General features: G+C 37.3%; 1 protein-coding gene and 1 long non-coding RNA gene across 2 annotated transcripts in view; both read left to right on the top strand.

Annotated features, from left to right (window-relative positions):
- Nucleotides 1–24,165, top strand: part of LOC134210483 (proton-coupled zinc antiporter SLC30A1) — a 149,419-nt gene that overhangs the window by 23,786 nt on the left and 101,468 nt on the right. The window lies entirely within an intron of this gene.
- On the top strand, nucleotides 6,163–7,566 carry LOC134214803 (uncharacterized). The gene is made up of 3 exons (XR_009979918.1): nucleotides 6,163–6,511; nucleotides 6,593–6,893; nucleotides 6,987–7,566. It is a non-coding gene; the product is annotated as an uncharacterized LOC134214803 (long non-coding RNA).

The following is a 24,165-nucleotide window of genomic DNA, read 5'->3' as shown; positions in this document are numbered from 1 at the left end:
CAGAATGAATTCCTGGGGAAATTCAGAACGAATTCCTAGGGGAATTCAGAACGAATTCCTGGGGGAATTCAGAACGAATTCCTGGGGGAATTCAGAACGAATTTCTGGGGGAATTCAGAACGAATTCCTGGGGGAATTCAGAACGAATTCCTGGGGAATTCAGAACGAATTCCTGGGGGAATTCAGAACGAATTCCTGGGGGAATTCAGAACGAATTCCTGGGGGAATTCAGAACAAATTCCTGGTAGAATTCGTAACGAATTCCTGGGGGAATTCAGAATGAATTCCTGTGGGAATTCGGAATGAATTTCTGAGGAAATTTGAAATGAACTCCTGGGGGAATTCAGAACGAATTCCTGGGGGAATTCAGAACGAATTCCTGGGGGAATTCATAACGAATTCCTGGGGGAATTCAGAACGAATTCCTGGGGGAATTCAGAATGAATTCCTGGGGGAATTCGAATGAATTCTGGGAATTCAGAACGAATTCTGGGGAATTCAGAACGAATTCCTGAGGGAATTCAGAACGAATTTCTGGGGGAATTCAGAATGAATTCCTGGGGGAATTCAGAACGAATTCCTTGGGGAATTCAGAACGAATTCCTGGGGGAATTCAGAACGAATTCCTGGGGGAATTCAGAACGAATTCCTGGGGGAATTCAGAACGAATTCCTGGGGGAATTCAGAACGAATTCCTGGGGGAATTCAGAACGAATTCCTGGGGGAATTCAGAACGAATTCCTGGGGGAATTCAGAACGAATTCCTGGGGGAATTCAGAACGAATTCCTGGGGGAATTCAGAACGAATTCCTGGGGGAATTCAGAACGAATTCCTGGGGAAATTCAGAACGAATTCCTAGGGGAATTCAGAACGAATTCCTGGGGGAATTCAGAACGAATTCCTGGGGGAATTCAGAACGAATTTCTGAGGGAATTCAGAACGAATTCCTGGGGGAATTCAGAACGAATTCCTGGGGGAATTCAGAACGAATTCCTGGGGGAATTCAGAACGAATTCCTGGGGGAATTCAGAACGAATTCCTGGGGGAATTCAGAACAAATTCCTGGTAGAATTCGGAACGAATTCCTGGGGGAATTCAGAATGAATTCCTGGGGGAATTCAGAATGAATTTCTGGGGGAATTCAGAATGAATTCCTGGGGGAATTCAGAACGAATTCCTGGGGGAATTCATAACGAATTCCTGGGGGAATTCATAACGAATTCCTGGGGGAATTCATAACGAATTCCTGGGGGAATTCAGAACGAATTCCTTGGGGAATTCAGAACGAATTCCTGGGGGAATTCAGAACGAATTCCTGGGGGAATTCAGAATGAATTCCTGGGGGAATTCAGAACGAATTCCCGGGGGAATTCAGAACGAATTCCTGGGGGAATTCAGAACGAATTCCTAGGGGAATTCAGAACGAATTCCTGGGGGAATTCAGAACGAATTCCTGGGGGAATTCAGAACGAATTCCTGGGGGAATTCATAACGAACTCCTGGGGGAATTCAGAACGAATTCCTGGGGGAATTCAGAACGAATTCCTGGGGGAATTCAGAACGAATTCCTGGGGGAATTCAGAACGAATTCCTGGGGGAATTCAGAACGAATTCCTGGGGGAATTCAGAACGAATTCCTGGGGGAATTCAGAACGAATTCCTGGGGGAATTCAGAACGAATTCCTGGGGGAATTCAGAACGAATTCCTGGGGGAATTCAGAATGAATTCCTGGGGGAATTCAGAATGAATTCCTGGGGGAATTTAAAATGAATTCATGGGGGAATTCGAAATGATTTCCAAAGGGGATTCAGAATGAATTCCTGGGGGAATTTAAAATGAATTCATGGGGGAATTCGAAATGAATTGCTGGGAGAATTCAGAACGAATTCATGGGGGAATTAAGAATGAAATTCCCGGGGAACTCAGAATGATTTCTAGGAGGAATTCAGAATGAATTTCAGAGATATTTCAGGATGATTTTAGGAAATGCTTCTTGGAGCTCCTGCAGGATTCCTTCTTGAAGTTTTTTCAAATATTCTTCTTCCAAATATTTTTCCTTTGATTATTCAAGAGCTTTACCAGAGTTTCCTAGTGAAGTTCTTTCAGGATTTTTTCTAGGAGTTCCTTCAGGAATTCTATCTGGGCTTCCTCCAGAAATTCTTCTTCCAGGAATTGTTGGAATAACTCACGTCGGTTACAACTTTAAGTGACAAATATGAGAAAATAAATCATTCAGCAGCGATTTTTTAAATTTTGAAAAATCCCGGAACAATTTCAGGAGGAAATTGAAAAGGATATGCTTGTGGAACTTTAGTTTGGATTCCTAGAAAAGCTTCATGAGACATTCCTGAAGGGTCTCGAGGAGAAATGTCTGATGATGAAACCAAAGAAGGAATCACTGGAGAAGTTCCAGGATGATTTTCTGAAGGAACTCTCAAAAATATCTGGGTGGAGTTATCGTACGCCGCCTTGAAATCAATAAACAGATGATGTGTCTGTAAGTTGTACTCCCGGAATCAAGGATTTATCTCAGGGTAAACATTTGATCCGTCGTTGATCGGCCCTCACGAAAACCTGCCTGATATTCGCCGACGAAGGACTCTTCAAGCGGTCTCAATCTGTTAAACAGAATACGGGACATAATTTTGTACGCCGAATTAAGGAGAATTATTCCTCGGTAATTGGCGCACTCCAGTCTGTGCCCTTTCTTAAAGAGAGGCAGATGAGGCCGTCCAACCAGCTAGCAAGCAGTTCCTCGTCTTCCCATATTTTCGACATAATATGGTGCAGAACTTCATAAAACTGGTCACTACCATGTTTGAGAAGTTCAGCCGGGAGCTGGCCCTTCCCCGCAGCCTTATTGTTTTTCAGCTCTTTAATAGTTTTTATAACCTCATCCAGTGTAGGTGGCTCCACAGCTTGGCCATCATCGCTAATATTTATTCTGTTCACCGATGCACCGTCACTTCCACATTCAACAACGTCTCGAAGTGTTGCTTCCACCTGGCAGCCACTTCGGTTTTTATCTGTCAGCATATTTCCTTGTTGATCGTTGTACATGACGGGAGATGGCGCTGTCTTTCTCCGCACGCCATTGACAGTCTCATAAAATCTCCGCACACGGTTAGATGACTTTACCCATTAATGGGTACTATGTTATTGTTGATATTATTCCCACCGTGAAAAATTCACCCATTTTCTTGAAAAAGCGCCACTACTCATTAAAATGGGTAGTGGCGCTTTTTCAAGAAAATGGGTGAAATTTTCACGGTGGGAATAATATCAACAATAACATAGTACCCATTAATGGGTAAAGTCATCTAACCGTGCATATCATTTTGCTCCATTATTTCCTGCGCCTCACTAATAACTTGTTCTTCGTACTTATTTTTCTTCCTGCTTCGTTCTGTTTTTCGATTGGTCTTGCTTCCTTGTACCGATCTCTATTCGATCGGGTACCTGACACCAACATCACACAGATAGAAAAATCCACTGAAATTTACGCCAAAAATCATGCACATAAATGGAACGTCATTACTAGCGTAAACCCACACGGGATATTGCCTAAATGTATACAATATTTGACGTGAATCGTATAATTTGCGTGCAAGTTGTAAGCAATCTTGTTAGGAAGAGGACGATTTCAGCGAAGAATAGCTTAAGTTTTGTAAGTTTTACGCGCTGTTTACTTTAATTTTTTTTTTCTGTGCAGACTTCTGGCAACGTTCTCCTCGTCTGTCACTCTCTGACACTCCACATCGAATCAATACGTCCTGAGTCGCCTCTATGCAGTGCCTACCACTTCTCGTGCTGTTGTGCTCACCGCTCCAGGGATCGACTCCTATAGATCGTTGATGTTGTTGCTGTTGTCGCTAACGTTGATTGCCGATACTCCTTCCACCGACAATCACTGGATATTGTAACGCATCGTTCGCTATGATCTTTCGATGGATACAGTTAACAGCCGTGATCGAATTTTACTGACAACGAGGTAGTGATCAGAGTCAATGTTTGGACCTCTGAATGTTCGCACATCGATAACATCCGAGAAATGGCGTATTTTTTGGAGGAGTTCCAAGAAGAATTTCTGGATGAACTCCTGAAACATTCAATGATCACATCAGAAGAATTCCCACAGGAATTCTTGCTGCATTTCACCAGGAATTTATCCTGAATTCCCCCTGGAATTTATTCTAAATTCCTCCAGGAATTCCTGGAGGAAATGTGTCAGGTACGGATACGGATTGAAAGTTACGTGATGCGGACCATCGTTTCAGCTGATCAGTTAGGACAGTGAGCAACTAACCTGTCGCGTCTTCTATTCTGGCATCCTCGGACTGTTCCTTGTTGCACTTAGGTGTCGTAAAATATTGAAGCCTCTTCGTCGGCATGGAAGTCGACCCACGCTCGTCAGTTCCGTCTGCAGCAGCGTTTAATTTTCTTCTCTAGAGCCTAACAGCATTGATGGGACTCGTATTTCGCTGCTCTGGTTCTTGCTCGCTCTATAGCGGCATTCGCTGCCCGAATTCCAAGTTCCCCAACAAACGATCTAATCACAGCAGGATCTTCTAGTCTGCTTTTTTCGAATTTCTATTTTTAGTACATGGTTTGTATAGTAGGTAGGCTTCTGGTGATGTACAAAAAACATATCATTTGGTTGGAATGTTCCCGAGTTATAGAATGACCAAATTCTTCCCGATTCCTAAATGTAGTTTCAGAGTCTTTCTATTTAACTGTATGCACATTGTCTTGCCGTTATTAAACTTCGTAATCTCTGAATCACCAACTTTGCACAATGCGAATGATTGACCAAAGTAACATTATAAAGTTTTAAAAACATGAGTTTTTTTCCTAATATAAAATATGTCTAGTTCCCTTAAAATAATTTAATTTGGATTTGTCAATGGAATAATTGTATTTTATTGTAATAAATTGTTCGACTTTATATTCTTTTTCTAATTGGGTCGTAACACTAGGATGGCAGTTCGCTACGTCTCGAAATACAGTTGCACCATACTGTTATAAACCAGTCTGCTGGTAGAGCAAGGAACGCCACGCTATCACCCCGCGCGCGAGCCAATTCAAAATAATAAATAATGCAAAGCTTGATCGTCATAGTATCGATGCTTCGAGGAGGACGCGTGTCTACCCTCACGTATGTACGTGTGCAAGGTTTGGCGGGTTTGTTCCCCCTTGACGTGTCGCGATGTGGCATTGCAAATCATTATTTACTATTTAACTGGATAGTGAACGTCCTTAACAACCGTTCAGTTCGTGTGTGAACTAGCAACGGCGTTTTTTCCCGTTATTATTAGTTCTTTTGCTTTTTACTTAGCAATAAGTATATTGTGTAAGGCGAAACCTATCGGAATCCAAAAGTATGGAGGGGCACTAAATCTTTCAACAAAGCAAAAATGAGATGTAATTTCTAATATGTGAATCGATAATAAAATTCTCATAATATTGTACTCATTTTTTAGGACCAAAAAAGCAAATTTGGATTTCAGGAAATTCACTTTCCGCCTGCATGTAAAAAGACCAATTAAAAGTTTGTTAAGAGAAAACTAGTTCGCATAATTTCATTCAATTCCACTACTTTGTACCTTCAAGATATACGTGTTTCGTCCTTAACTACAAGGTCGTCATCAGCATCTCGAACTTTACTCGACTTATGTCAAGTACGAAACCACTAACGACTTTGTGACCTTAGATATAAACAAAGAAGTCAATGTAAATGCAATCGTATAAATTCGTCTTCCACGATTTCGAGACTTGTTTGTGAAAAGCAAAGCTTCATTAAATTTTATCATCATTATTTTTATGTTAATGTGGTGAATTGTAGAAGCGCAACGGTTGCTGTTCTGTTATCAGTACAGCGTTCAGCGCTCGATGCAGCACATGAATCATCTGGTGCTCAATGTCACAGTAATAACCACTGCGGTCTGGAATCAGAATTGGTCGCTTTGATTAGTACAATCGAATTGTTGGTTCGACAGCAAATGACTGTCGGGCAATGTGCTCGAAGGGGTGTTGACATTAGTTCTTAATAGACGAATCCAAGTAAAAATAAGAAGAAGACACACGACGGTGTTAACTTTGACAGATCCTACAGCTCAACATAGGGAGATCATTTTAAAATGCTTATAATAAATTCTACACTGCAAAAAATCCAATATTTTTTTATATTTGTAACGACACATAAAATAGCCAAAACGCCTCAACCATAAAGTTTATTTGGGCTTTATGGATCACAAAACCACACACATACCCTTAATAAGCAACAATAATTGTTTTCATGAATAATCCGTTTCGAAAATATGTGTATAGACTAATGGTTAAAATCCATAACGTCTCACACATAAAATAAATAATTTATGAACATATAACTAATACGCATACGAGTCGAGCGAGGGAGCACGACAGAGCGGAAGAAAATCAAAATGGCTAAACTCGTCCAACAGTGAGGTATTCGCTGCTCCGAAATTTTGCATCCGGAAAATTTAACCAACGTGAGTAATATTAATTTAATCTGCTATGTATACTGAAAAGCCATTTCATTTGTGATTTTCTTACTTATACATCCATTATAGATGCAACTTGAACGTATCCGACTACTGCACCAAAAGTCAAGTACCGAGCGGGCGAGAGTGGATGGCGGCGATACAACTTACTGGTTCATCATTTGGGAAACGGAAATTGCCCTGGAATTCGCATTATACAAGCCCATTCGGCATGATCAATATGCGTTGGTATAATGATACCATCGCCACAGTAGTGCGACGGGTTATCCGCAGTAGCAGCAGGTACCGACTGAACAGCAGACCAGTAATAAGAAGATGCGTCGGAATATTATTTATTGATCAGCTGGAAAGTCATACGACTGGTACGACGGTAAGTATATTGTTCACCATGATAAATTTAAAGCAGTTTTTTTACATGATTGACCAGTTTTCAACCGCATATGACAACACATTATTTTTTTAGGCAACGAGGATGCTTCTGCAGCACCAAACTATTTGCAAACACGAAACCAAATCTCTATAGCCAGGCATGGCATGAACATCAAACACGAGCCTTCCAATATAAACATCGTCATATGTGCGCCATCCCAATTGCTTCGTCAAGGATATTGTCAAAAGTCTCCAGTTGATGAATAAGTTGGTGGCATCTAGATCTCTGCCAAGCAAGCCAAAGCAGCGAATCTCTAATAAATCTAAGCAGCAGTATACCGTAAATCTGCTGTATAGACCGTCGAGCGGAAGTTTTCAACCGGTGGCAGCGGGATTAAATCAAATCAGCGAGCAAACGCACAGTGGAAAGACTTTCATGAATAATAGCATAAATAGTGCACTGATGATGACTCTGCAGCGCTACGATCCAGCAACCCAGTAACTTTTTACGCACCGTAGTATGGGTGTATCGGTTCTGGCTCAGGATATTAGGGCACAAGACAAAAACACTCCGATTTTTTGCTCACAAAGAACATGAAACGACGATAAAGTTTTTCTTTCGCACAATAAAGGTGAGATTTCTCCAACTCCAGCAAACAAGTTTGGTACACCCTGGCAGAGCTAGAGGTGTGCGCCGGTCCGAAAATCGACGGCGGCGGCGTTTGTCAGAATTTTGGTCGGCGGCGGCGGCGTTTTCGGCGTCACGCCGAAAGCCATTTTAACCGGCGGCGGCGGCGGCGTGAATCGGCGTGGTGATCTTTTTTTAATTTCTCGATGTTTTTTTTTCATTTTTTCGGGATATTTTCAAGACATCAATGGGAGTATCTTTTCCAGATTTTTTTTCCAAAATATTCATTATTGGAAATTATTTTTGAATTTTACACAGGAACTACTTTGCAGCTCTTTGTAATTCCCAAGGAAAATAGTTTGCAATTTCAGGGGAAATGAATTCAAAATTTGCATGAGAAATTGTTCTAAATTTTGTACTCCAGAATACTCAACAAATTATTTTGTCAAATTTACATTTTTCGAAACATCCACGGGAGACTCTGAGGCGTTTTTACGGGAAACTCGCTGGTGTTTTCACCAGAAATTTTCCGCCGGAAATTTTTCAAAATGAGAAAAAAAATCGATTTCAATGGAAATTGTTAAGAATTTTCATAGGAAATTTATTATAATTGGCACGAGATTTTTTTTTAAATTGCCATGAAAAGTTCTTCGGAATTTTCCAGAATTTCCACAGGGTGACTACTTTCAAACATGAAAAAAAAAACAAATTCAAGAATTGGACACGTATGGATCGTTGTTGCGATCTATGGACAAAAAAACATTTATCCAGCTTCAAAGGAGTTTCTGAATAATTCCCGAAGCTATATCTAGAGAGAGCTAAGCATTTATTCGGGAAATCAATTAGGTTTTGTTTGTAAAATCTTCAGAGAATCCGCTCGGAAACTCTTCATGAATGTATTAAAAAATATATAATAATTAAGGATTTCAAGGCATTTCCTGGAAGAAATTTCTGGATCTATTTTCAAAAGAATTTTCGGATGGTTTTACAAAAGAATCACGTGTCGTGGGAATTATAAGCGTAATTTTCAAAATATTTCTGGCGTTTAGTAAGATGAGTCCCCGAATGAATTCCTAGAGGAATTTCTAAAGGTAATTCAGGAGGAATTTCTGAAAGGATTCTTTAAAGAATTCCCGCGGTAGAACATAAAGAGATTTTCAGGAGAAAAAAAATCTAAAGGAAATTGTGAAGAATTTCTGCTAAAGGAATTTTCGATGGAATATTGAATGGATTTTCCAAGGAATTCCCAGAATTTCGAACCAATTCTCAAAAAAAAAAATCAAAGAATTCCTAAGAAGGTTTCCAAAATGAATTTATAAATAGATTCCCGGAGGAATTTCGAAATCAATTTCTATGGAAATTTTAAGAGAATTTCCGAATGTTCAAAGACATTTGTAGAAGAGAAACTCTCTAGAAATGACCGAAAAAAAATCCGGAGAAGTTACTGGAGGAATTCCTCAAAACAAATACCGAAAAAAATCTCCTCTAGGAATTCTAGAAATAATTTCCAAAAAAATATCCTGAAGGAATTTATTAAAATTTCCAAAGAAATTCGTAAAGGAATTTCCGAAGGAACCTCCAAAGGAATTTTCCTAAGAATATCCAGAACAATTCCTTCAGAAGCAATCAACTGAAGACACTGTTGGGCTCCACAAAGGATAGAGTAGAAATGTTAAATAAGGCCGGGGTTTATCAAATTAATTGTTCAAAGTGTGATAAAGTATATGTAGGTCAAACAAAAAGATCGTTAGATGTAAGGTTCAAAGAACATATTGCAGAAGTAAGTAAGGCTAAGAGGGAAACCGATAAGGGATTAAATTATGAGTTTAGGTCTAAGGTAGCTGAACATGTATATCAGGAAAATCATTCAATTACGACATCAAACATTAAAATTTTAGTAAATGTTTCTTCTCCGTGGAAACTTGATGTTGCTGAGAGCTTGGAAATCTACCGACAGGTACAAACGCGGTTGTTGAATAAAGATCAAGGAAATGGTAGCTCCTGGCTCTTCAAGTTTATACCTAAGCATTAAGCGCATCAAGCGATTAGAAATAAGCACCGTGGTAAGATAAGTACCTAGATAAATTATTATACCTACGCATAGTATAAATAGTGTAAGCTGCGATCGTTTTCTTCAAGTCGAGTCAAGTACGAGACACTGAAGACGGCCTTACTGTTGAGGTCGAAATACGTATCTGTCTAGATACAATTAAGTGGTGGAATTCAATGGGATTGTATAAACTCGTCTTATGACAGGGGAATTCCTTAAGGTGTTTTCGTAAATAAATTTTCGAATAAATTCCTAAAAAATCCCCAAGGATTTCAAAAAAATCAGAAGCATTTTCCGAATGTATTCTCAGTAGGGTAACGGTACCAATAGTGGAGGTATTAGTAGATCCGCAAAATAAAATATTTTTTTTAAAAATTGATAATTATGGTAAATTTACTGCTTTATTATCTTAGTCAATAACTCTTAGTCAAATCTAATAAATTTGCTAACAAAAATGAGATAGATGTCATTTAACATCAACAATTACCAAACATTGCTTGCACCACTATGGGTACACTGTTCCTTTAGTGGCGGTAAACATTAATTTTGGTTCCTATAGTGGTGCTATCCATTGGTTTCTTATGAGACTCGCCACTATTGGTACCGTTGCACCACTATAGGTGCAAGGGAGTCAATTTTGTTAAGGAAAATCATTGTTTTCAATAGTTTTTCAAGCGAAATCTTAAGGTAAGTTGCATTTAACAGGATATTTAAAGCACGACGCATCAACTGAAACCATCGTAAAGTCTATAAATATGATAAATCTCATTAAAACCCCAATACCTCCACTTTTGGTGCTACCTCCACTAAGGGTACGGTTACCCTAGAGCATAAGTACTAAAATGCTAGAGGCGCTGTAACCTTTAAAATTATTTTGCCATTTAAAATTATGTTGTAGTGTATGATTGGTTACATCAACAACATCGACTTGACACTTATACTACCGGTTTTTTGGCTGCTATGTTTAAGCACAATACTGCCCCCACTCGCATAAAAGTCCCTTTTATATTTCGTCACGTTAACTCAATGAATAGGGTCCATTTCTTATGTACTTCCATAAATCATAATCATAAAACTGCGATTTTTCATGCACATGAGTGAAAAAATAACTTAGTAATATAATAACAAGTCATAGCCCCATATTGAAAGTACCCGCATAACAGACCCACTAAGAAATCAAAACTAAACAATGTTTCGATCAAACTAAATCGCTTTACGGTAATCCAGCGGTAATTCAGCGAATGATGAGCAAAATTTCAGAAAGATACGATGATGTCTTAATTTATTAGATTTTTAAAAAGTTTCATATGGAAGATGCGATTTAGCAGTTTTGTACTTTTTTATCATCTGTGTTTCCGAACGAATTTCTGAAGGGATTCCTTAAAACATTTCCGAGGAATCTGATATGAGCCAGTTGTGGGCTGAAAATCTCATTAATAAAGACATTAAAATTTCCGAGGAATGTGCTAAAAATGTGAACTCGTAAAATAATTTACAAAGGTATCGTCAAATGATTTTCTGAAGGAATATCCGTACGAAGTTCTGAAGGAATTCTTTAAGAAAGTCCCAAACAAATTTCCGGGACAATTCTTGAAGAAGTTTACTAAAGTTCCTCTAAAGAAATTACTAATTAAAATCAAACGAATTTTCGAAGAAATTTTAAAGGAATATCTGCAAAAATCTCCAGTAATTTATACCTAAAGGATTTTTTTTATGGAATTCTGGAGGAAGTTCCGAAGGAATTCCTAAGGGAAATTTTTTTGAAGCAACTCTTAGAATGTCTCTTTGAAGGAATTTCCAATTCCATTTCCTGGAGGAATTTTTGAAGGAATACCTGATTGAATGATTGAAGCAATTTCTAGATGAACTAATTTACGAGTCAGGGCCATAAAGTAAAACCATGCAGAAGGTGGCTGGGTTCGATTCCCGATCAGGTCTAGGAAATTTTCGAGTTGGAATTCTTTTTTACCTCTCTGGGCATATAAATATATCATCGTATTGGCCTCACGATATATGAATGAAAATGGTAACCCGGCTTAGATAAACCGCGCATTTAACAACAGTGGAAGTGCTTGATTAACGCTAAACTGCGAGGCGGCAATGTGCTAGTGGGATATGCAACCTCTGCCAATAAGAAGAAAAAAATGACGAGAAAATATGTCGTGAGGCCACCAATAATTTCTTTTGTAAAACGTGTTTCGTTTGACTTGTTTGAATTCATTATCTTGCTGCAAAAATCTGTATATGGCACGTTTGTTATTACCTCAAAATTAATGTAGAGTACTTGAAAACTTCCATCGGAAAACATTTGAAACAAAAAGGGTCGTCGATCAAATAACATTTTCATTCACGAGATGAACCGGCCAAGGGCCGAAAATCTCGTTAATAAAGATAACTATTAATAATAAATAAGAATAAGATTTTCGACCAAATAACTTTTGGCTAGATGGACGTTGGTCAAATGATGTGCTTGGTCAAACTACATATTCGGCCTTGTGGCTTTCGGCCAAATTACTTTCTGCCAAACGACAAAAAAATCTTTTTCTTAGTTTTTACGAAGAGGTTATTGGATTTTCAACGGTAATTCTTAAGGAAATCATTGGTATTTTCACGGAAAAATCCCCGGGGTTCCAACGTGATGACGTATGGATCATTCGAGAAATTCTACAAAAATTCGACTGAATCTTCAAAATTTCCACGGAAAATTCTGCGGACTTCTTGAAATTTGAATCGGCGTGGAAAAATATAGATCAGCGGCGTGACAAAATTTTAAACGGCGGCGCGCCGATGCAAAAATGCCGGCGGCGGCGGCGTGCCAAAAACTGTCGGCGGCGGCGGCGCACACCTCTAGGCAGAGCTGCACGACCGGCGTTGGCGTTGGCGTTGGCTATCAACCCGAAGAACTCGGACAACACTTTGGGGCGATGCTGTTCTTTCTAAGGAACTCGATACAAGCAAGACAACTTTCATCACCATCGAAACCAACACAACTGATGCTACCGACACAGCTTCGAAAACTGACGTATTGTATGTTCGACGTTTTGCAAATGATTTTCTGAATACTCCAATAGTACTTCATAAGGAGCACGCTATTGTGAATTTCAATTGTAACCCCAAATTTATGAAAACAGTTTGTAATGTAGTATATATAATAATTTACAATTTTTATGGCAATAAATCCAAACTAAATTGAAAAAAAAACTAATTCTCATGATTTAAATATGATTCTTTTATAAGTATATGTTTCATCAAGAAAGGCTGATAATATATATACATTTTCTTTTTTAGAGTTTATAGATTAATCTCATAAGGTATATTGCAATCAAATATCAATTTTATGTCCGAGACTTATACATGTATTTATGAGGCTCACACATAAAATTTATTGGTATGGTCTAATTGCAAATATCTATAGAGCTCACACATAAATTGAATATGGATTTTTTTGGCAGTGTAGACAAATTGTAATTAAAATCTGATTGATGTACGGTACGGAAAAAGTTCCGAATTACATATCTGGAAGCTTATCTCAATTTTTTTTATTTTTTTCCAAAAACGTATCTATCATACAGTTCGGAACTTTTTCCGTATCATACATCAATCAGATTTTAATTACATTTTGTCTAGAATTTATTATAAGCATTTTAAAATGATCTCCCTATGCTGAGCTGTCACACTCAGTTTTTATTTCTGCAGCTCGGCAAAAATCCGCACAGCCGTGCGCCAGCAAAATAAATAACTGATATTCCGGCAAAAATAGCGTTTGTTAGCTGATTTTCGGCAAATTATTTGCTGATTATCAGCAATTTTGACAGAAATCTCGGCAAAAACATGTTTGCTGGGGCACGGCTGTGCGATTCTCGGTAAAAGTTTAACATTTTGCTGAGATCCCGGTAAAAAAAATTAAGTGTGTAGGATCTGTCAAAGTTAACACCGTCGTGTGTCTTCTTCTTATGCTACGTACACACCAGTCAAGCAGTTCGACGAACATTGACTCCACCCCCAAGAAAACGCTTCGGTTGCTGCTTTGTTGGAACGTGTGTGAAGTTGTTCGAACAACCATTTGACAGTTGGCGGCTCGGTTGGGAAAAATTAAAACGGTTTGATTTTGGTTTGAGTTGTCGGGGTGGAGTCAAGGTTCGCCGAACATGTTTGAGCATTTGTAGTGAAGTTGCACAAACCCCCATATATTTTTTGATGGTTGGTGCTCGAGTTGGTGCTTCGGTCGTTCGTGTGTGATATTGTTGGTCGAATAAATTGATTGTTCGTGTCGGTGTTGATAAAAATTGATGAATGTTTGAATAAACGGGAGGTGGAGTCAATGTTGGTCGAACTGCTTGACCGTGTGTACGTTCCATTATTTTTACTTGGATTCGTCTATATCAGGCTACGTCGAAGTAAGTAGGGCGACATAATGGCCAGATGGATTATTTGATTTTTTTTTACATGAATTTTTAGCCTTAGGCTATTGGGATCTTGCGATTAGTGGGTCGTTTACGCATTCACGCTTCTGTTGTATTTGATAAGCTTGCTTTTGTACATGCTTTTCCTCAACGGTCGAATTGAATAGGCTATTTCGCATTTACTATCTGTGCCCTGAAGACATTTATATGTAGGAATCTCACCTACGTGTTAACAGCACAGAACACAAAGGAAAATACCTACAAGTGTAGGATATCAAACAGAACCTGATTTTAAAAGGTGCTTCCTTTCCTGTTAATATTCATCACATTGTGGGAATTTCATCTATTTAACAGCCGTAGAAGCGTACCATCATTAATTCTTATCGGTATATATTTATCAGAATCTGGTTCATAATTCCATTCTTCAAGAGTGTATATACTCACTCTCAAAATTGAGCGTACAGCATGGATTAGATGAATATATTCGAAAATTCCAAAGGAAATTTCATTGATGGCTCGGTTGTTTTTAATGCATTTCAATATTTATCCCTTCCTTCAATGTATGCATACATAAAATGGTTGAAATTTTTTCTCTAAAGTTCATTTATTTGAAAATAATCTCAAAATACGCCTATTAGATGTGACAAAATTGAGCGTACAGATAATGTTTTTCTCTAAAATTTCTTATTATAAACACGATTAATGTATTTTAATATTGTTTTTTCATGATTATATTTATAATAATAAACATCCGCTACTTAAACATTCAATGTTTTGAAATTAAACCATGTTTTAATCAAAATGGCGAACAAGTAAGATGTATAAACAATGCTATTTTACAATTCAATGCTGCTGGGCAAAATAGATGCTTTAAGATATGGATTTCACCGGCATCGTGTCTTATATATGATAGATAATCGAAATCGAGCGAGACATACGATAAATTTGGGAAAATTCAGTCGGTAAATGATGAAAACAGATGTAAACATACAAAGAAAACGACAAATGTTGGGAACGGCATATTTCAAATTAAGTATAACTTTATTTAAAAGTCGATGTATAGGTAGCTTATAAGCTCAGGACACTCATTAATAATAATATTAATAAAAGAGCAGCACACGGATACATTATAAGATGTCATTTTATATTTGAAGACTCAGTCACCGTAGGAACAAATTTGGATGAATCATTTAAATTCATCAAGATATCATTAAATAAGCTGCCGAACTCTTAAAAAAGTTTATTTTTACTCGCCACATGGAAATCATCCAATTGTATCCCTTATGGTAACAGACCGTGGAGTTCAATCCAAATTTAATTATGAAATTACGATTTTAAGCTATCTTTTCAATATTCAATCAGAAGTGCTCTACGGGGTTGAAAAGCTGTTCGGTACCTTAACATGCACCTTGTACTTCTAGAATTTGACTGTGAATGATTGGATTCAATAATATTACTCTTAATGATAGACCTGAGACAATAATCGAGCTTTAAAACAAATTTATGTTAAAGACATACTAAATTTGAATTATGTCGTTCCTACACTGATAGAAATGATGTAGTAAATACATCTGCAGAGACCTGTTTAGCTTTACTATGCTAGAACATAGTAGAGGTGATCCCAAAATAATATGAAGACAACCATATTTTAGTTGACATTACTATGTAATCCAAGCGAACCAGTTACCATGAACCATAGTTAACCCACACTGATAAAAATGTTGTAGTAAATACATCTGCAGAAACCTGTTTAGCTTTACTATGGTAGAACATAGTAGAGGTGATCCCAAAATAATATGAAGACAACCATATTTTAGTTGACATTACTATGTAATCCAAGCGAACCAGTTACCATGAACCATAGTTAACCCAAACCAAACTTGTTGTAAACAAAGTTATCATTTCACCATGTTACCAGGTTTATTCATGGTTAAATTCACCGCATCCCAGTTCATTTTATTTGCGGCAAGATACGATTTTTTCGCCATTGCCGTCCAATCGAGATCAGTTTCATTTTGCTGTGGATTATATATATTTGAGGGTTTTTCAGATAGATATTTACGACGGTGAGTAATTTCATCGATTATTATAAAATGTGTCTATAATGATATTGATTTCCAGTGAAGACGATGCGGGCACCATTGATCGGCACCAAAGGTCCATTCTAATAATCCTGCATATGGTGAAGTTTGTTATGGTGATCATGACGGAACGGCCCCGATATTTGCTGGCAATATCGCTATTTCCAGAGTATGCTAAAAGAAGCAAAAATACCCATAGCAATTGGTGCTGAAGCTACTGATTACATTTCGCAGTGAATCGACAGTGGAAACAAAGTTTCGGAATTCAATACAAGATGGTTTATAATGTGGTTTCTGTAATGCGGTGGAATTCATCAGATCGTGTTTTATGTGATTACCCTTCCATTTGAATGCATCCACACAAAGATCCCCACCCGGCTAGCGCAACTGATTTCAGATTTATAATATGTGTATCATTTTATTGTGTTTAATGAAATTTAATAAAAAGTTCAAATCGAAATGCAATCGTTGTTTGTTATTGTTCAACAAAAATATCACATCACGAAAACCATTCTTCACAGTTAGAATTACCATGTGCATATTATATCAAGCATAGTAAATTTGACATCAAAAATGGTTAGCTGTGCTACGGTCTTTCGCGGAGAAGGCATAGTAAAGCTGACCACAAACGCAGTAGTTTCAATTGCGTTTTGCGTTCTACCGAAATCAATCGGTAAAATGTTTTTAATTTCACCCTCAATATGGTATGCGTTACTATTCTTTTCTTTTCAGTGTAACATTTGTCGTTTTCTCTGTATGTTTACATCTGTTTTCATCATTTACCGACTGAATTTTGACAAATTAATCGTATGTCTCGCACGATTTCGATTATTATATATAAGATGCGATGCCGGTGAAACATACAAATTTAAGCATTTATTTTGCCCACAGGCATCGAATTGTTAAATAGCAATGTTCTTACCTCTCACTTGTTCGCCATTTTGACCAAAACATGGTTTAATTTCAAAACATTGAATGTTTAAGTAGCGGATGTTTATTATTTTAAATATAATCATGAAAAGACAATATTAAAATACATTAATCGTGTTTATAATAAGAAATTTTATAGAAAAACATTAGCTGTACGCTCAATTTTGTAACATCTAATAGGCGTATTTTGAGATTATTTTCAAATAAATGAACTTTAGAGAAAAAATTTAAACAATTTTATGTACACATACATTAAAGGAAGGGATGAATATTGAAATGCATTAAAAACAACCGAGCTAACCATTAAATTTCCTTTGAAATTTTCGAATATAATCAACTAATCCATACTGTACGCTCAATTTTGAGAGTGACTGTATTATAAAGTAGACAGGGATCGCTGCGTGCCCTTCTATTTGCGGTTTTCGCTGTTTCTGCGTTTGTTCCAAACTTCAAAATGCTCAGCTAAAATCGCTGTAATGAAAAGTGGAGATGCTGCCAGAATTGCAGGGTTGTTACGGAGATCCTGAAATATTTTCCGCGCCAAATTCACGCCGAGTAAAACCTAATCCGCGATTTTTTCATTTCTCGTACAACAAAGTTGTACCAGAAGGATATAATTTCACTCTAAAAGTCAAATTTTGATAGGAGGCTTGGAGACCCATAGTGTTATATATGTACTTATCGACTCAACTCGAAAAACTGAGCACATGTCTGTCTGTGTGTGTATGTTTGTAGACCATGAATATTGTTTTTGTTAAACGTGTTTCATATAGAAGAACTTGACCGATTCGAGTACAGCTGGTTTCTCTCGACGGAGCAAATATTGTTTTTGTTTTTCAATAAATCAAGCAGTTTGGGTTATATTTTTACTTTTCAATCAACAGAAACACTTTTATTTTACAATGTTGTGAAAACTCATATGTGAATATGTACATTATGTGGAAGATATTGATTTGGAAAATGTATTGGAGGTAACCACTTTCCCTTCGATGGGACTCGAACCCATGACCCTACAGTACGAATTTCTGGAGGAAACTATTTTTTTTTTGGAAATTCCTACAGGCATTTCTTAGGAAATTTCATTAGGAATTCCTTCGTAAAATCCTACGAGAATTTCTGCAAAAAATCATATAGGTATTCTTTCTAAGATCCATTCAAATTCACATTCAAATTATTTAGTAAAACCTTACAATATTCCTGCAGTAATTCATTCGGAAATTGAATAAAGAATAAAGTTTCCCGTGGAATTCCGAAAAGATTTTTTTAAAGGACGTTCTTGGGCCGCTAGTCGCCAGTCTCGCTGCACGCGCATCTTCCACGATTGTGCACAGCCAGCGAGTGTGGGGTCTACCCTGGAGCCAACGTCCTCTTCCAGGTTCTCTGCGCTACATATCCAGCCCACTGCAATCTGCCTTATTTTGTCAGCCTGCTTATGACTGCATTTTTGTATACTTGGTACAACTCGTGCTTCATCCATTCGTCTGTGTCATTTACCAAATTTCTACCACGCCGCCAAGTACTGAGCGCAGTATTTTCAACTCAAATACTTTGAGAATTTGATAATCAGTATCTTTTAACGTCCATGATTCATGACCGCACAGGACGACCGAACAAATCAACGATGTGTACAAAGCTAGTTTTGTCGCTGCCTTGTAGGTAGCTCTCTAAAGTTACCAAATAATTTACTTGAGGAATTTTCAAAGGATTACCCGGAGAAATTCTCTAGAAATTGCTTAAGGTAGTTTTGATAGAATTCTCATGGGAATATCAGGAAAAATGTCAAGAAACTTGCTAAGGAACTCCTAGAGGAATTTCTAAAAAAAAATCCGAAGGAATTCCTAACAGAATCTTCCGAAGGAATTCATAAATTGATTTTCAAAGAAATTCCAAAGCAAATTTCCAAAGCTGAAAGAAATTTCCGAAGCAATTCGTAAATGAATTTCTGAAGGAGTTTTTAGATATTTTTTGGAGAAATTCGAATTTGTGCAGGATTTTCAGAAGGTATATCCGAATTTCTGAACGAAGTCTTGACGGAATGTTCAAAAGGAATTTCCGGAGAAATCTAAGACTGTTAGAAGTTCCTGAACTAATTCCAAGGAATATCTCAGAGAATTTCCGAAAAACTTTCTGAATTTTTTTTCCGGAGGAGTTTTTGTAGAACTTTTTGAGGCAAATTCCGAGGGAATTCTTTGACGATTCTCCAAAGGAATTTCTGCAGTAAATTGCGAATCAGTTACTTGGAGAAATCAAGGAAAACTGCACGCAAAGGAATAACAGTCTGTAATAAGGAGCTGTCAAATTATATGGACGCTTCGCTTCGCTTCGCACTTCGCGTCTACTCTGGCCCCACCCTTAGATGAATTCCAAAGATCAGTTAAACATTGTATGTACTATTCTACTTAGTAGATTAAATCTACTATATAAAGCCTCATTCAAACTCACAAAACTAATCAACCAACCTATTCATTGCAATGTATGTTAACACACGGTCTTAGAGACACCATCACTTGAGGTAGATTTGAAATTGAATTCCGACGAGTTCTACCTTAACAACATTTATGAACTATCATAAGACATTTAGTATTACAGGCATACCTCGATAGTACGTACCCTCGATAGTGCGTACCCTCGATAGTACGTACCCTCGATTGTACGTACATTTTACCTCGATAGCAAACCAAAAAAAATTTTTTTTTTTCGTTCAATTTTCTGTACGATTTTAGTAAAAATTTGAATATGTTTTTATCATGGCACTTGTGGGGTCCTTCATATGCTACGTAATATTTTCACATCTGATTTAAACACTATTGTGATAACGAAATTAGTAGAGGAACTTCTAAAAAGCAGCGTGTCATAAATGTTTAACAGTCTTACGTAGCACGAATTATACTATTATTTTAAACAATTCAAGAAACATCTAAAACAGCTGTGAAACATTTGTAATATATTCAGTTTTTACAGTAAGTTTAGTTCCAATCTAGACACTTGTCGGAGTCAAAATTTTGAAAAATTGTGGAAAAAAAATAGCAGCGGTACTAAAATGACGTAAATTATTTAAAAACTTATTTATTTTTATTTAATTTATTTTGTTATTTCTTAGGAACTTGTTTATTTCATGTAATAGTTCTGGTCCCAGGAGATCCTTCAAAAAATCATCCCTAGATTCCACTAGAGATTCAACACGGATTCAATCAGGAGTTCCTTCTAAGATTCCTCTAAAACGTCATCGTGGAACAACAGCTCCCAAGCGCTCTTCCTGGGATACCATTGAAGTTTGTTCGAAAATTCCATAAAGGATTTTATTTGATATTCAATCTGGACCTGTGCGCCGATTGAAATTTCATCGGCTGTAGCGTGATAGATCATTTCGCTGATGATTGGCGGTGGTTGTGCATTAGAAATTTTCCGGAATTCCTCTGGAATTTCTCCAGCAATTTCTCCGTAAGTTCTTCCAGGAATTTCTTCGCATGTTCCTCCAGTAATTCCTCCGCAAGTTCGTAGAGGTATTCCTCCGGAAGTGCTTCCAGGAATTCTCCCGTAATTTCTTCCAGGAATTTCTCCAGAAGTTCCTCCAGCAGTTCCTCCAGAAGTTTCCCCAGGAGTTATTTCAGGAATTCCTCTGAGAGTTCCTCCAAAAATTCTCTCGGAAATTCCTCCGGTAATTCTTCCAAGAATTCTTCCGAAAGTTTCTCCAGAAATTCCTCCAGAAATTCATCCGGAAGTTCCACCAGGAATTCCTTCGGAAGTTGCTTCAGAAATTCTCCCGGAAGTTCCTCCAGGAATTCCTCGAGAAGTTCTTCCAGAATTTTTACAACAAATTTACAGAATTTTACAAAATTTTACAAAATTTACAAAAAAAAAATTACAGATTTTTTTCCGCCATTTTTTTTAAAATTCCTCCAAACATTCATCTTATTACTTATTACCAAGTATTTGTCCGGTGAATTCTTCAGCCATTTACTTAGGAATTCCCTTAGATTTATATACGTCTCCTCTCCCAGAACTTCCAACAGGAAATCATTCAGAAATTCCCATGTAAATCTTCATGGCATTCTCTATGGAGTTACTCCAGAAATTCCACCAAGCTTTCTTAATTAATTTATTCGAGGTCTTTCCAGAGATAACCTTTGAATTTCTTCAGTGGCTAACGGAAAGCCTTCAATGGGCGCCTCCACGCTCCGGAAACCCTTCCGAAAATTCCTTCTAGAACTCTCCCGGAAAATTGTTCAGGGATTTTTTCTTCGCGAATTCTTCCGGAAATTTCTTGAGAAATTCGTCTGCAAATTCATCTGCCTATTTCTCCAGATATTCTTCCTGAAATTTTATCAAAACTTTTACGGAGTTACCTTCAAAAATTCCCGTTGAAATTCCTCTGGAAATTATTTAAGGAATTCTCCCCGAAGATCCTCCGGGAATTCTCAAGGTTTCTGCGGATACTGCGCCTAAAATTTCTACAAAAAATCATCTAAAAAGCCCTTCAAAATTTCCCGAGAATTACTTCCAGAAATTTGCAGCAATATCTTAAAACAAACACCCTGGACATTCTTCTAGAAACTCTCCTTCTTTTTCTTCCAGTAATTCCGTCAAGAATTTCTCCGGAAATTATGTCAAGAATTACTCCAGAAATCTCTCGATAAGTTCCCTCGAAAGTTTTTTCAACAATTTTCCGGAAATTTGTTTCAAAATTCCCTCACAAATTTCTCAAGATATTCTGCAGAAAATTTCTTAAAGAATTACTTAGGGAGGATTTCGGAATTTTTTTAGGAAGAATTTCGGAAGGAATTTTTAGAAAAAATCTGGGTCCTGTTGATCCGTTGGGTACTATATCAAATACAAATATGCTTAGAGTACAGAGCCATTTCTTTTACTCCTAAGTAAACAAAAAGGGCAAAGAAATGTTTTTTGTTCGGATTTTTTTGCTTCGATAGTACGTACACTAAAATAACGCAGGTGTACGTACTATCGAGGTATGCCTGTATTCCAATCAATTCCACCACGTTGTATTGTTTTACAGATACGTATTTCGTCCTCAACTGTAAGGCCATCTTCAGTGTCTCGTACTTTACTCGACTCAAGTTAATTGATTTTTTTTATTGCGATTAGTCATCGGCGTGGCAAAATTATGATAGGCGGCGCGCCGACCCAAAATCGTCGGCGGCGGCGTGAGTCTACGCACAGGTCAGCACTAGAAGTACTGAGAATAGGTTTACAAGACCCAAACATTAAAAACTATTTCAATAAAAACCGCTTTTTAAATGAGAGGATGTTTCGCTCCTTTATTGTCAGTGGAATTTTTGTTTATCGAATTTTATGAAACTCGCCATAAGATGCATCAATATACGAATTATGTTTAAGCCAGATTCGATCATAATAGATAATATATAAACTTGGCAATACTGAAAAATCTGCCGAAAACACCGCTTCTGAAAAAGTAATAAATTATGCAACATTTTTGTAATTATTGTCATAAGACAAACTTGCGTAGAGATTAAGCAATCAGACAATGTAACTTCATTTTTTGAACAAAACTTCTGTATAACTGTTATTTGAATTCGTATCAAGAAACAAATAATATAAAATCTAACATAGTTGCTACATTGATTTGCTACTCAGAAGTCAGAGTTTGAAGCGAAAATTCCTTCGGAAATTTTAGAGGAATATTTTCGGCAATTTCGGTAGAAATTTCTTCGGGAATTCTGTAGAATAATTTACCAAAACTCCTGCGAAAATTACTCCGGAATTAGTGCAGAAAATCCTTCTTAAATTTTTGTGAGAAGTTTCTCACTAATGCAGAAATTTTGATACCATTTATATAGCGGAAATTTATCCGCATTTTCGGCAGGAGTTTCTTTGCCGTTTTTACAGCTACAATCTCCGAGAGAATCTGCGAAAATTACTCCAAGAATTCATGTAAAAATTAAACATTTGTGCACAGTTTCTGATTCTGGGAATTTTCGTGGAAGTGCTGACTTTTTCTTGTTTCTTTTGTTTTTGGAACTGCTGAACTGCTGCACTGCCCATGATCGCATATTTGTAACATTTTCATTTTGATTAATTTTGTAAATCGTTTGTCAATCCTCCCCACAAACTCAATCATTTCCAGCTTACCACAGCTAGGCAAGATAGTAAAGCCTATTTTACTGTTGTGGGATTAGATGCAGTAAATTGAGCTTTCTGGACTAAACACAGGCTTTTTACAAAATGAACAAAATTGCGAGTGTTACAAATATGCGATCAAGAGCAGTGTAGAAGTTGCTCCAAAATTGTCTGCAGAAATTATTCCAAGATTATCTCTGGAAATTCCTCAAAAACAATCTGCGGAACACCTTCGAAGACTATATGCGGAAATTACTCCATGAATTCCTGCGGAAATACTCTTGGAGATTTCTGCAGAAATTGGAACAAATTATCGTTGATATGAACCATTGAGCATTGTCTAGTCCAGTCTATTTGTGTAGTGCAAGTCTTGTAAAATAGCAGTGTTTCCAAAGTTCTTAATCGTCCACACTAAATGATTACAAGAAGACCTCCCTTCATGAAAAACGGCAAGCATAACAACGAAAACCGGTAAACAGTTTCACACATGCAAAAGGCAAAAAACATCGTTTTGAACACACAGAGAAAGCCGAAAAATTTCCAGAACTAGAAAAATTTCTAGTGGAAATCCAAAGAATTTCTCGTTGAAATATAATTTTCGAACGGAGAAGGGTCGTTTGGCAGGAGGTCGTTTTGGCAAAGGCCACTAGGTCTAAAGTTGATAGGCCACGTATGTTGTTTCAATGTATAAATCATTTGGATGAACTCGATCTAGTCTAAATTTATTTGGCCGAAAATGTCATTTGGTCGATTAGTTCCTTTGGCTGAAAAAGTAGGTTGCCGAAAAGCGTAATTGAAAGGGCAGAAAGGGCCATCAGGCTGAAATAATCGTTTTTCCAAAAAAAGTTGTTTAGCCTAATATGCCATTTGGTCGAAAACCGTTTGGTCGTTTGCCTGAAATAGTCGATTTGCAAAAAAAAATCGAGCCATTTCTACCAAACGGTGTTTCCGGGTCATTGATCTATTGGTTTTCAACTTTTTCGGCCAAATTACCAGCTAGGCCCGACGTTCTTTTTGGCTAGATGTCGCTGTTGGCCAAATGACATATCTGGTCAACCCATTTTCGACATGACAACCGCTTCGGA

The sequence above is a fragment of the Armigeres subalbatus genome, chromosome 2 (genome assembly GCF_024139115.2).
Source record: "Armigeres subalbatus isolate Guangzhou_Male chromosome 2, GZ_Asu_2, whole genome shotgun sequence".
Classification (NCBI taxonomy): Eukaryota; Metazoa; Arthropoda; class Insecta; order Diptera; family Culicidae; genus Armigeres; species Armigeres subalbatus.
The sequence above is the reverse complement of the archived record's forward strand: the minus strand, read 5'-3'. Positions and strand labels throughout refer to the sequence as shown.